The sequence below is a fragment of the Brassica oleracea genome, chromosome C2 (assembly GCF_000695525.1).
Source record: "Brassica oleracea var. oleracea cultivar TO1000 chromosome C2, BOL, whole genome shotgun sequence".
Lineage (NCBI taxonomy): Eukaryota > Viridiplantae > Streptophyta > Magnoliopsida > Brassicales > Brassicaceae > Brassica > Brassica oleracea.
In genome coordinates, this window is record NC_027749.1 from 26,283,828 (window position 1) to 26,297,275 (window position 13,448).

General features: G+C 32.7%; 1 pseudogene; it reads right to left on the bottom strand.

Annotated features, from left to right (window-relative positions):
• Positions 1-416: 416 nt before the first annotated feature.
• LOC106325166 lies at positions 417-3,329 on the bottom strand (annotated as a pseudogene).
• Between the last annotated feature and the right edge of the window lie 10,119 nt (positions 3,330-13,448).

Genomic DNA, 13,448 nt, shown 5'->3' on the forward strand with positions numbered 1-13,448 from the left:
CACATTTAATTGTTTTGAGCTGGAGTAATGTGTTCTAAATAAAAATTTCAGTAATCTTTTTGACAGTGATTTCAGTAATCTCTTGGCCCTTTTTTATTCGAAAAGAAATATACCTTATAGTTAATATTTTCTAAGTTTGTTGGGTCCTAAAATCATATAAAAATGGGTTTATGTGGGTGTAAATTTCACTTTCACTGTCTGCAATCCTTCGAGATTGCATTATCTTATTGATTTTAAACTGTGAATTTCAGCTATATAACTGTGCTTAAGAGTTAAGACATTAGCTTTGACCGAAAGAAAAAAAGAGTTAAGACATTAGCATATATCGGAAGCCAAGAGATCAGACATAGAATCAACGAGATTACTCAAACATAAGGATTATATTGATTTATTTTAAATATTAAATATGGTGATTATTAGATTGAATCATTAGGAACATCGGTATAAACAACAATGGGGCTTCTAACATTATGGGTGCCATCAGACCATATTAAACTTGCAGAAGAAGGCAGGTTTGGGTCGATATTGTCGCCTGAAACAGTCACGGTGAAAGACTGCTTCTCGTTCACCGACTTCATAAACAGGACATCAGGTGAAACCTTGACACTGAGCTTTGTCCCGTGATTTAAGACAATCTGCGATTTGTATGTAGAGGTTGGGGTACCGACGTTGGTGACGGTTCTGTTGAAACTGATGGTGAAGGAGCTATTAGTTTTCGAAAGTTTAGCCGACATTGAAGGATAGTTGAGGTTTCTTGGTAAGGTCTTTCCACTGCAAGTGACGGCTTCACCGGTAATGAGTCTAAGGGATTTGGAAGTGTAGTTCAAGCTGCATAGAAAGGTGATGTGGTCTGCTTTGTCCAGTTCATAGACAAGTCCAGGATTTAGAGCAGCTATTGGATCCACATGTCCAGCTCCATAAGCGAACTCGGTTGATGCAACTCCAGTGTCAGAAGCATTCATCGACCATGCTGCAAATATCAATTAAGAGACACCATATAAGAACAGAGTTATAAGCCAGAAGGTTACTTGTGTTACACGAAACTAAAAAATTTGTATGATTTTTGCGTTACCGGTTGTCATGATGGCAGATTGGATCACGGTGAAAAGTATTGATGTATGCAGCCACGCCTGTAACGTGTGGACAAGACATTGAAGTTCCAGATATAACAGAGTACTTCACATGTCTTTGGTCTCTTTCCTTGTCTTCTGAAGGTGAACCCAAAGGTGAAAAAGCAGCGAGAATCTCCACTCCTGGTGCTGTTATATCCGGCTGCATTTCTATCAAACATTTTCGGTCAAAACCATATTTGTAAAGAAAATCGAACAAAGATAAAACAGTATATGTCACCTTTAGAAGGTCAACAGCGATTGTGTTTGGACCGCGAGAAGAGAAGGAAGCAACTTTAGGAGCTCTCTGATTAAAGACTGCCTCAGTTTTTAGAACAGTGCCTTGTGGGGACCTGAGGAAAACAAACATAGATATATATATCAGGACAAAAGAAAAATCTGGAGAATATTTAAGTGCATGAAACAGAGAGATTTACTTTGTGGAGTTAACGTAAGAGACAAGAAAGTCAAAGTCATCTGGTGATAAAGCAGAGAGGGGATGAGGGCTAATGGTGGCAAAGTTTGTGCGGTCATTAATTATGGTTGCAACAGCTACATCTGAACCAAATGAATATCTGCTCACAAATATATTATTTCCCTTGACCTGACGTAATGCGAAGACAAGAGGATAGTTCTTTCCTTGCAGATCAAAAGCATTCACTGATCTCCCCTGTTGAGACAAAACAAACAGATGTCTGAAATGGACAAAGAAGATACAATATGTTATCATAGGAATGAGAATGTTACTTGATACTTACCACAAGTGTCTTGCCGTTTTGGATAACAACTTTGGTCAGAAACTCACGGTTTGTTGTGCTGGCTGCAACGGTTAATATCCAGGGCGCAACGCTACTGACTGTGGTTGGACTTGGACCGCTGTTACCAGCTGAGTTCACGGTGAGGATCCCTTTGGCCATAGCGTGGAAAGCCCCAATGGCGGTTGTGTCCTCTTCGTAACTAAGGGCCTCTCCCCCGACGGAGATGCTGATGAGGTCCACACCATCTGCTATCGCGTCATCGAATGCAGACAGTATAGCATCATCGGTGCAGTCTGTGCTGTTGCAAACTTTGTAAGCAGCGATCCTAACAGCTGGAACACCGCCTCTAGCGGTTCCATTGCCGATTCCAAAGAAGCTTGCCCCCGCAACCGCGTTTCCAGCCGCAATGGATGATGTGTGAACCGTGGCCGTCCAGGTCCCTAGTGCCTTCGCCTGTGTAGTCTCTTGCTCCGATCAACTTGCTGAAAAACATTGAAAACAAACGTCAGCCTCTTCTTTAAAACAATACTAATCTTATAAGAGAGACATTTTGGAGAATTAATTACTTGTTGCAAGTGAAGTTTTTGCCGCCGGAACAAACAACCCTTCCCTTTTTTCGGAGGAGGACCAAAGCCTTTGTCGGAGAAGCTCTCGGACTCTGGCCAAATCCCAATGTCAAGGACACCAATGATAGTGTCACTCTCTACGACTGGGTTTCGCTTTGTCTTATTTCCTTCCTTTAACCCCATGAAATCCCAAGACGCTGTCGTTTGGAGTTGTAACTTCTTGCTCCGGAACACGGACACAACTCCTTCCATTTCTAAGAAAAAAATGATACATTATAAGTTTGTTTGGGTTATAAGATGGAAAAGTGTGTGTCGGTCAAAAATCACACACCGGCCATTCTTTCTCGTTCTGGCTGAGAGAGCCGGGCAGCGAACCCATTGAAACTCCTCTTGTAACTTCTTACCAGTCGATCTTCGATCGAACTGTATATATGAATATTTGTGTATGATGCATGTATCACTTGTTAGAATCCTCATCATAACGTAAGCTAATTATAACTTATTAATGGGTAGAGAATGAATCTGTTAATTAGCACCTTTCCCCGGTGATCTCTTGAAGGATGCTCATCTGATGAGACATTGGTGTGTATTCTTTCCCAGACGGAAGTGATCCCATGTAGACAATATGCACCTTCATGAATTATATTATATCATCATGTATGCTTGATTAGATTCAAATTTCAAATAATAGGTACACAAAATACTTGATAATCGTTAATTATGAGGCCATACCTGTTTATCTTGAGGATCATCTGTAACTGCTGAGACTGAACTCAAGAACAAGACGAGTACACATGAGAGAAGACAAAATGAGTTTGCTGGTAATTTCTCCATTTTTTTATAAGATGACTCAATCTATAAATTTTTATGGGATGGACATGCATGATAAGATGCATATATAGTAGAAAAATCCTATGGTTCTGTTTCTCTTATTGCAATTATATTACCATAATTGGAATGACTTACAGTAATGATATCATTGAATATTGACCTGTTTTAGTCAACATTGTATATTTACATAACTAGTTTGCTACTTCTACTTTGAAGTCAAAGTCTTTTTCAACTTCTTGCTCAAAACTAAAATCTACTTAACTTATTTAGGAAGTGATTTCCTTATTTGCTTATTTTTCATCACTACATTCATTCTAATAAAATGACATGACTTTTGTAAATATGACATAACATCAAATTAATTGTGACATGCATAATTAATTTCGTTTATAAATATTTATGGTTGAACAATATGTTTAAATATATTAATAACTAATAACTCAGATATCATCATTAAAGTAAATTTCCGGTATAAATACATTCATTTTGATAAAAAAAAAATGGATAATAATTAATAAAGCATAAATCATCATGAAGATAATACGTATATCACATTAGTTATTAGAACATTATTTGCGAAAAGATTTGCTTTTATCATCACTACATTTATTTCCTACAAGAAAATATGACATGACTTTTTTTAAACGGTTAATTTTACAACTAATCAATTTTGGAATCAATATTAAGAATATAACTATCGATTTGACATAATTAAATATATCAAAGTTTTTTTCATATTTTATTTTTGGTTTTAGGCTTGTGTATATTGCATGAACATGTAAAAGAAGATAAAAAAGGGTAGTGGGTGATCCTTTTTTCCGGAGAGAGAATGTGAAAGCCCATGTGGTCACGTGTCGTGTTTATCTGGGTTAGCAGCGGATTAGAGCTCGGGTCTCTTAAAGGAACGCTTTGTGCCATCTGACCACTGAAGCCTAGTTCATGTGAAAGAAGATAATTGATGACATTGACGAATTTTCACGTGTCCTGGAAAAAGGATTGATTGTACTATACCAAAACATCCTCTCGCTGAATAGAGTATAGTTGACGATTCATTATTTCTATTACTCAGACAACATTTAAAACTGAGAAGAAGAGAATGGGAGGAGGTTACGAGACATGGTTGATGACGGTGATGGAGGAAAAATGGTGAGTAGTGGTGATTATCGCGGTGGTGGTGATTGTCACATCGACGGAGGTGGTGATTACGGTAGGGGCGGTTATGGATTGTGACGGTGATGATTATTGTAGTAGCGATGGAGGTGATTATGGTGGTGTTGGTGAAGCTGTGTTAGATTTGAAATATGTAAAAGAGACAATATTGGAATTGGTGGTAGTTGTGGTGGTAGTGACAATGATGGTGATGGTTACAAAGAAAGTGGCGGACATGGATATGTAGGAACTAATGGCCTTTTATGACATAGATTAGAAATAATATTGAACAAACTAGATGGTATAAAAAGTATTAGTAAAATTATTAAGCAGAATGGTATATTCGAAAACGAATTGTTTTCACTTGCTCTACATCTATGGCTGATTTCATTGATCATATGTATCTTATTAAATTATACAACAAGAAAAAAAGTATAAACGCTTATGTGAAAATTACTTTTCATCTTACGAAATATGAAAGTATATATAGAAATGAACAAATTAAATGGTATACTACATAGTAATGAAATAGTATATAAATAAATTTTATAGTTAAAACACTTGGATGTGACAGTGGTTGAGGAAAAACGGTGGTGGAAAGATATGATTATGGATTTGATGGTGCTCATGGTGGTGGAACTACAGTGATGGTGGAAGAGTGATGGAATATCAGAGTTGATGCTGATTACAAAGGAGGCCGTGGTTATTATGGAGGAAGAGATGGTGGTTGAAAATATGATGGTTAATTGTATTTTGGCAAAGAAAAATACAAAATACTGAACAAAGATTACAGAATTGTGGTGATTGTACTGGAAGTGGCGACAATAACATAGACGGTTGTGATTATGAAAGAAGCAGCAGCAGTGGTGATTAAGGTATTTGAGATTTTAGTGACCGGATACTAGAGATAGTATAATATATAATATAGTAATAATGATGACTCTTTTTTTTTAAAGTTAGAATCTTAAAAATACTTGATTTCTTAGCTATCCGCCTAATTTCCTTTTTTTAAAAGTGATATGCCATTCAATCTAAGCTTGGTTATCGGAGACGAAGCAAGACCCCACCTAACCCAAGCTCTGGTTATCGGAGACGAAGCAAGACACGACCCGAGCTTTCTCTACTCTCTATCTCCGTTTCGTCTCGTCTCTCTTCTCTTCTGTCTCTCGTGTCTCAGGCCCTAGGAAAGAAAGAGAATGAGAAACCCTAGATTTATTGAAAACACAGAGAATACAATACTCCAAAACGATTTTCGAAATAAGAGGAGAAGTGAGAATTGTTGAAGAAGATTAGAAGAGAGGTGAGGTTTGGAGAAAGTGAGAGGGAGATATACATCGGAGAAGATGAGCAGTTAGATTTGTCGAGAGGAGGGGGTTTTTTTTTGGTGACCCTATTTTTTTGTGGAAACTAAATTTTACATCTTTAAGTAGAGAATGCGTTATAGTAAAGAGGGAAAATTTTGGTATTTCGCGGTTTTGTCTCAATTTCACCTAAGTATAGGCGGTATGCGGGATTTTTTATTCCCGCTTACTAATTTTTCACGATAGCCTTAATTAACTGCTATTAATGTATACTGAAATCGAAAAAATTATCTTTAATAGCAGTTTAGAAGACAAAGCTATTACAATGTGCTATCAATACGCATTTTTCTTGTAGTGTTGTGAGATATACAAATTTTATTTAGTAATGATTTACGTTTTTGCCAAAAAAAATGATAATAACTAATAAGTCCTATAATAATTTTTCTTTGTAAATATTCATTTTTGATGTAATTTTAAAATATGGTAATGTGATATATATATATAGATCACAACACATATATAGATCACATTAGTAAGAATTAAATTAAATATAATTACAAATATAAAAATCACATCGACTTATATATTGTATTTTTGTATAAATGTTTACATTTTATCAAAATTAATTGTAAATATGCACCAATGATAAAGGACCCACAAGCTTGGCCAAACTTTGCGACGGAATTGGAGAGGATAGAAACGTTACCGATATGCTTTCCGGACTTCAAAATCACTCATGTTCCACGGGCGCGCAATCAGACTTCTGATTTTTTAGCTAAGACTGCTAGATCTTTCCATAGGGAGTTGCGTTTTATTGGTTGTTCTATTCCGGTTTGGTTACCCAGTCCACCTCAAGTTTGAGTAATAAAATGGTCTTTTGACGTCAAAAAAAAAAAGAGGTGCGTATTTATAGAGTCCGGTAATCTCATAGTCCGAAAAACTATCAATTTTCTTGTATTGTTTAAATAAGAAGATATTACCATTTATCAGTTGAGATTATTAAGAAAATAAAATCTGGATATTAATTAATATTACTATTATTATATATATATATATATATATATATATATACATACAAAAAGTTAATATGTCGAATGTCTCTATCTTGTTAAAAATGTATTTCTATCTTCGGAAATTTGCCAAATATGACTCAAAACTAGACTTTGATTGCAAAAGTATAGTCGAACTTGAATCAAATGCAAAAGTAACCCAAAAGTCTTGTAAAATTACAGCCAACCTTTTGTGACCAAACAAAAAACATAACTTATTTTTACGAATATAGCCTCGGAAAGTCTTCTGAGATACTGTAGGTCGTCGACGTCCATGAAAGTCTTCTGGTATAGTTGATCTTAAAAATAATTTTAAATTTTTTAAAAAACATTTTGACAAGTGAAAATATAAAATCATGTAACTATAAATAATTTTAAATGATATAAATTAAGATATAATAAAATTGAATAGTTTTCAACGTAGATGAGTGAAAGTAGTTAATCATGATATTCTTTGGCTTAGGGTTTAATAACACATGCTGTAATATTGTATGTATTCTTTTCTTTTTTTTTTGAAAAATGGCTATATTGTATTTATTCTTAGGGTTAGATTTTGGAAAGCTTAAATGTTTTTTTGAAAAATTAAAATTTTACCTATATATTTATTTTTGTGTATAGTAAAAACTTTTTGAGTTTAATTTAATTTTATGAAGTGTTTAGTTAGTTAATTTAGTCTAAGAGTTATGTTTACTGTCTAGAGGACTAACAAGTAAGTTGTCTGGTGATTAGAAGACTTCTCTGAAAGTCTTCTAACTCCCGCCAAAAATAATTTAGTTTCCCACAAAAAATATTTTAGTTTCCCGCTAAAAATATTGAAGTTTTCTGAGCTCGTCTAGGAATTCTTCTATTAGAAGACTTACTTGATAGTCTTCTGAATCGAAAATATTTAACCTTATTGGAATTTTTGTCTCCATATATAAAGAAAAATTTACACATTCTCTTTCCTCCTCTCAAATGGCTGCAACAAAAATGTTATGTTCCTCATTCTAAAACTCTCCAACCTTTTTCTAATCTCTTTGAACTGATAAACACCAAACTTTATATAAATTTAATGTTTTTGTCTCATGTTTTTCTCAATAGTTTATCTTGTTTTGCATGTTTTTCATCACATGGTTCTCATCTTCCACTCATTTAAAGGTAGATCTATTAATTTTAGATATGTATTTTTGTGTATTCTATAAAAGTAGATCTATCTAATATTCCACTCATTTTCTCTGTTTTAAGCCATATGAACGTTTTTTTATATGCAGGTTTTTCAGATCTTGATTTGATATACATGTTTTTCAGATCTGAAGCGGACTTTGGAAGACTTATCGAAAGTCTTCTCGGAAGTCTTCGAAAGTCTTCTAAAATATAATGTGCTAGAAGACTTCCTGGAAGTCTTCTGACAGACTCTTCACACATGTCTCCCTTTCATAACTGATCTGAGCATTTTGGTAAGTTTTTATGTCTGATTTTTCTTCATTTAGTAACCTCATGCTGCATAAAGTTCTTACATTTTTCCGCAAACTAAAACTCTCCTAACCCACTCTAATCTCTTTGACTTGAAAACACAAAACTTTATATGAATTTTTCATTTTTGTCTCATATCTTTCTCATAATCTATCTTTTTGTTTCAGGTTTTTAACAAGATGATTCTCATCTTCCACTTAGATATGTACGTTGTGTGTTCTATAAAAATATATATATGTATAATCCTCCACTCATTTTCTTTGTTTTTAAGCAATTTGAAAGTTTTTTTATATGCAGGTTTTTCAGATATGAGTTTGATATACATGTTTTTCAGATCTAGAGCAGACTTCAGAAGACTTCCCATAAGTTTTCCAAAGTCTTCTAAAATATAATGTGCTAGAAGACTTCCAGTCAGTCTTCTGAAAGACTTCCTGGAAGTCTTCTGTCGGAGTGTTTTTCCATATCAAGTGGAGTCCAAGCTTGTCTTTGTAGAGGAATGATAAATAATAGTTTTGTGTGTGGTCTGTTTGGTTATTTGCATGTGTACTCTTTTAGTTGTGATTTTTTTTTGTAAATTTGAAGAGATATTAATAAAAACATTTTGGTAAATATGTTCATATTCCACAATATTATCTTACCAAAATTATTTGACATAATTGAAGTTATTGATACAACTTCAATAGCAAAACACAATAACAAAAAAAATTAATCAAATTTATTACAACTAAGGGAGAAGAATTCTCAAGAAAACTTAGTCAAATTCACAAAAGATAAACCATTACATAATTTCAAAGATAGAACACTTTCATTAGAAGTCTTCTGGGAAGTCTTCTCGGAAGACTTAAATTTAAAGCGAGAAATTGAAATATAAGGGGCATATTTAAGCGAAAAATTAAAATTTAAGCACAAAACTCAAAATTGTAAGTGAAAATTGAAATTTCAAATTTCTTAAAAGTTAAAAAGTATATCGTATGATCTAAGAAGACACATTAAACCATGTTACTTGATATTCCTGAAGTTACTTAACACTTTTGAAAAGTAAATAAACATATCTTAAAGTTACTTAACAAATTTACAAAATCCAACGTACGTAAACATTAATACACATGAATGTCGGTGAACTCATAATTAAAACCAATTAAGTTAAGAATTTCATTCAGGAGCTCAAATATCGACTAATACACATGGATTAACAAAAAAAATATTAAAAAGTCTTTATAGTTTTAGAGAAAATGAAAATTTATTAAACATTGACGCAGACGACTTTCATGAAGGTCGTCTGGTAGACTTCTCGGAAATCGTCCATTTGGGTTAGTTTTACAATTGATTTTTAACTTAGACGACTTACATGGAAGTCGTCCATCTTTGTTTGTTAAAAAAAAATTGAGACGACTTCCATGTAAGCTTTCTAGGGTAAACGAGTTAGTTTTGTATTTGACCGGATTGTGTCATAAATTTGACTTTTTCTGGACAACTTTTCTGAACGACTTACACATAAGTCATCCAGTAGAAATTTTTTAAAAATCAATATTTTGTTGTACCTAGACGACTTCCATGTAAGTCGTCTCAGGTTAGTTTTACAATTGAAAAAATAAAACAAAAAACAATTTTTTTTAGACGACTTACACAGAAGTCGTCCGTCCGACGAATTACATGGAAGTCGTCCAAGATAAGCAAGGTTTGGCCAAAATCTCGGAATAAAATCATGAACGAATTTCGTGTAAGTCGTCTAACGGACGACTTCCGTGTAAGTCGTATAGAAAAAAAAATTTATGTATTATTTTTCAATTACAAAACTAACCTAAGATGACTTACATGGAATTTGTCTAGATATAACAAAATATTTATTTTTAAATTTTCTACTGGATGACTTATGGGTAAGTCGTCCAGGAAAAGTAAGATTTCTGATACAATCCAATCAAATGCAAAACTTACCTATTTACCCTAGACGAATTACATGAAAATCGTCTTGATTTTTTTTAACAAACAAAGATGGACGACTTCCATGTAAGTCGTCTCTAAAAACACAAATAAAAGTCAATTTCAAAATTAACCTCTGTATTGGCCATAAGACTTCCATGTAAGTCGTCTACAGCAAGAAAACTTACTCGGAAGTCGTCTGGGTGAACATATCTGGAAAAAAAACTGATTTCATAGTTTCAACCAGCGAGATAACTTGTTTAGCACACATGAGTCTTCTCAAAGCACCCCGAATCTCAAATAAAAGTGATCCACCAAGAATCGTAAGCTTCAATGGCTCTATGAGCCATAAAAATTTTAGAATCAAAACCTTGGGGTTTTTTTGAATGAATATGGAGAGAAAGTGAAAGAGATGTTGTTTTTAGTTCATAAGAATTGAGAAAGAAGAAGCGTAAATCGATTTGAGGTGAATTAAGAGCTTCAAATTGGTTGTTCATGGTGGTTGGTGTATTGATGACAACGACAATCTTGTATATACTTGAAGATGATGAAGTCGAGAGAGAAAAAATGCAATTTTCAAAGAAAAAAAATTAATGGCATTTTCGTGAATAATCTGAACTTATGGGGTGAATACGACAAAAGAAATGTCTAAAAAAAGAACATATGTTTGTTTTGTGGTTGACTTTAAGTTTTGAGTAAATTTTGTAAAAAGCCATGCCCTTCTATCTTTGCGGTTAATGATTTGGAAATATATACCAATTTAGTTTATGTTGATGAATTTACTTTTTTATCTTATGATAATTATTAAAAATAAATTCTAACACAGTTTTAAAACTTGATTTTATTTATTACTAGGGAAGGCCGTGCGAAAATTCGTAAGTATTTGACATGATTTTTTTTTAATTTCAAAAATGCAGTTAAATATTTTATATAGGACCTTATTTATGTGAAATCGCTTTTTACATAATTTCAGTAAATTAAATTTCAAAATCATTACATTTAATAAGTTTTGTGATAGATTATTTGTCTTTTACTTTTTATAAAATACGTATCATTTTTTCTTTCGTCATAGATCACTAAATAATCACAAAAGAATTATTGTTAAACCAGACGAATCATATTTTGATCAGATAAAAAGAATCGAACTAAATATTTATTTAAAAACAAAATACTACAATATATCGTTTTACTATTTACTTAATGTTTAAAATAATTTTGATGTGAATTTTGTTTTGGAAACAATTATAAATGGATCTGACATTTGTTTATGTTCCATGATATATAATTAATTATATGATTAACATTATTTAATTCTATTATTTTGGATAAAAACTTTGTTACACTTCTATTACTTTTTGTCTTTTTTTTTTGAAAATTACTTACTGTCATTATTGCTAGATAATTATGTAATTTCTGAAAATAAAAACCTCAAAAAATCCTGTTGGATTAAAAGTAACCGGTACCAAAATTGATAATAAGATAATTTTTAATTTTTAACTGCCAATTTTAACATTTTCGTGGCTTCTTCTGTGATCTTATTTTATTTGAGCTCTATGTGTAAGTTTAGATATTCACAAATGCGTTCAAGTATCCATCCACCAAAAAAAAATATTAGTGTAGATAAGTCCAAAACATCATTCTTTGCTGGATCTTCTCATTCGTAAGACTTATGGGGTTAAGTGGTTATTTTTGTTTTGTTGTAGCTTTTATTTCGTAATTTAAATCTTATTTCGCGTTTACCTCGTTTGAGCTTATTTGTGTCATTTTTCTCTGCCTCTAAGACTCCAAATAAATACCCATGTAATATTTTTAAAATCTTAAGAAAGCGTTAACTGGTTCTTGAGAAATGGGTTTGTGTCTGAATAACAGATCAATTAACATTAAAATGGAGCCTCCAAAAGAATTTGTTCTTCTTTGTTACAATTCTTAATATTCATTCTTTATCTCATTGGATTGTTGTTTTTAGGTGTCATCAAAGGTACAATAGTAACTTCTTCTCTTACGGATTGTTTTTGTGTGTTTGAACTAGACCAGTTATTTAAATCTGTTGAGCAAATTTTAGATATTCTTAATCAAAGTTACAGACAAAACCGTGTAACAAAGTATAACTTAATATTGGTGAAGATGGTTTCGGAACCAGAGTGGTCAGCCTTTGCAAGCTATTTGGAAGACATAAATTTTTTGAAGAGAAGTTTCAACAGCTCAGAGATCATTCATATACCCCAAACACAGAACTCAAAGGCGGACAGTCTTGCACGCAACGCAAGAAAACAACCGTCGTTTGTCGTTCATATGGATGCAGAGCTACCGGGGTGGTTCGCAGAGTCTACATGAGTCTGTTTTGTTGCTGACAAAAAAAAAGTATAACTTAATATAACTTTAGTAGCATAACTGTATAACTAGGTATAACTTAGTAGAATTTTGATGGTATAACTGTATAACTAGGTTTGACTTTAATGGTTTAATTTTTTCTTGTATTACAGACAATGTGTTCATCTTCTGCAAACATACATTTTGATTATGATGGAAATTATTCGAAGTCCGGAGATGATTATGAATTGATTCCAACCGATGGTCGTTTGTATGATATATATTTTAAGACACCATCATTGAAGGAGATCACTTATTCGTTGTTGAAGGAGATGATATGTAGGAAGATGGGCATAGATCCGTATACGAAGATGCTTAAATTTAGTTACATTCCACTTGTTGTGGAACCTAAGAGGCAATCATATATTTTGGATGATGAAGATGTATTTGTTTATTTAACATCAGTGGATAAAGAACAAAAAAGAAGTATTTTGCATGTATAGGACATCAAAGAATTGGAAATAGTGTCAATAACCGAGCAACTATCAAGAGTTGAGAAAGAAAACTCATATGGTATGAACTATAGTGCGAGTGAGAGTGGATATGGAGAAGCAGAGGAACACAAAGAACATCCATAGAAGAACACATAAGAGGAAGTAGGTTGTAAGCCTTTCAGTTTTGATGTTTGTTTTTATTGTAAGGGAAACGTTGTAAGACTTGGTGAAACTTTTGCTTTACTGGTATAAGTACGATACGTAAACTTAGTAAGACTTAAAATACAAATTTAAACATACGAAATTCTTAACTAGTTAATAAGTCATGCAAGTAGTAAGAAATTTATTAATGAGTTTTATTTAATTAATCATAATTATTAAATTTTCCATCTCATTGTTTAATTTTGTATTCATATAAGAAAAACATTGCATTCTTGTAGCTTTTTCTTTAATATTCACTTTCTTACGTTACAAAAGTTATATATGTCACGAAATGAAGTCTATTTTTA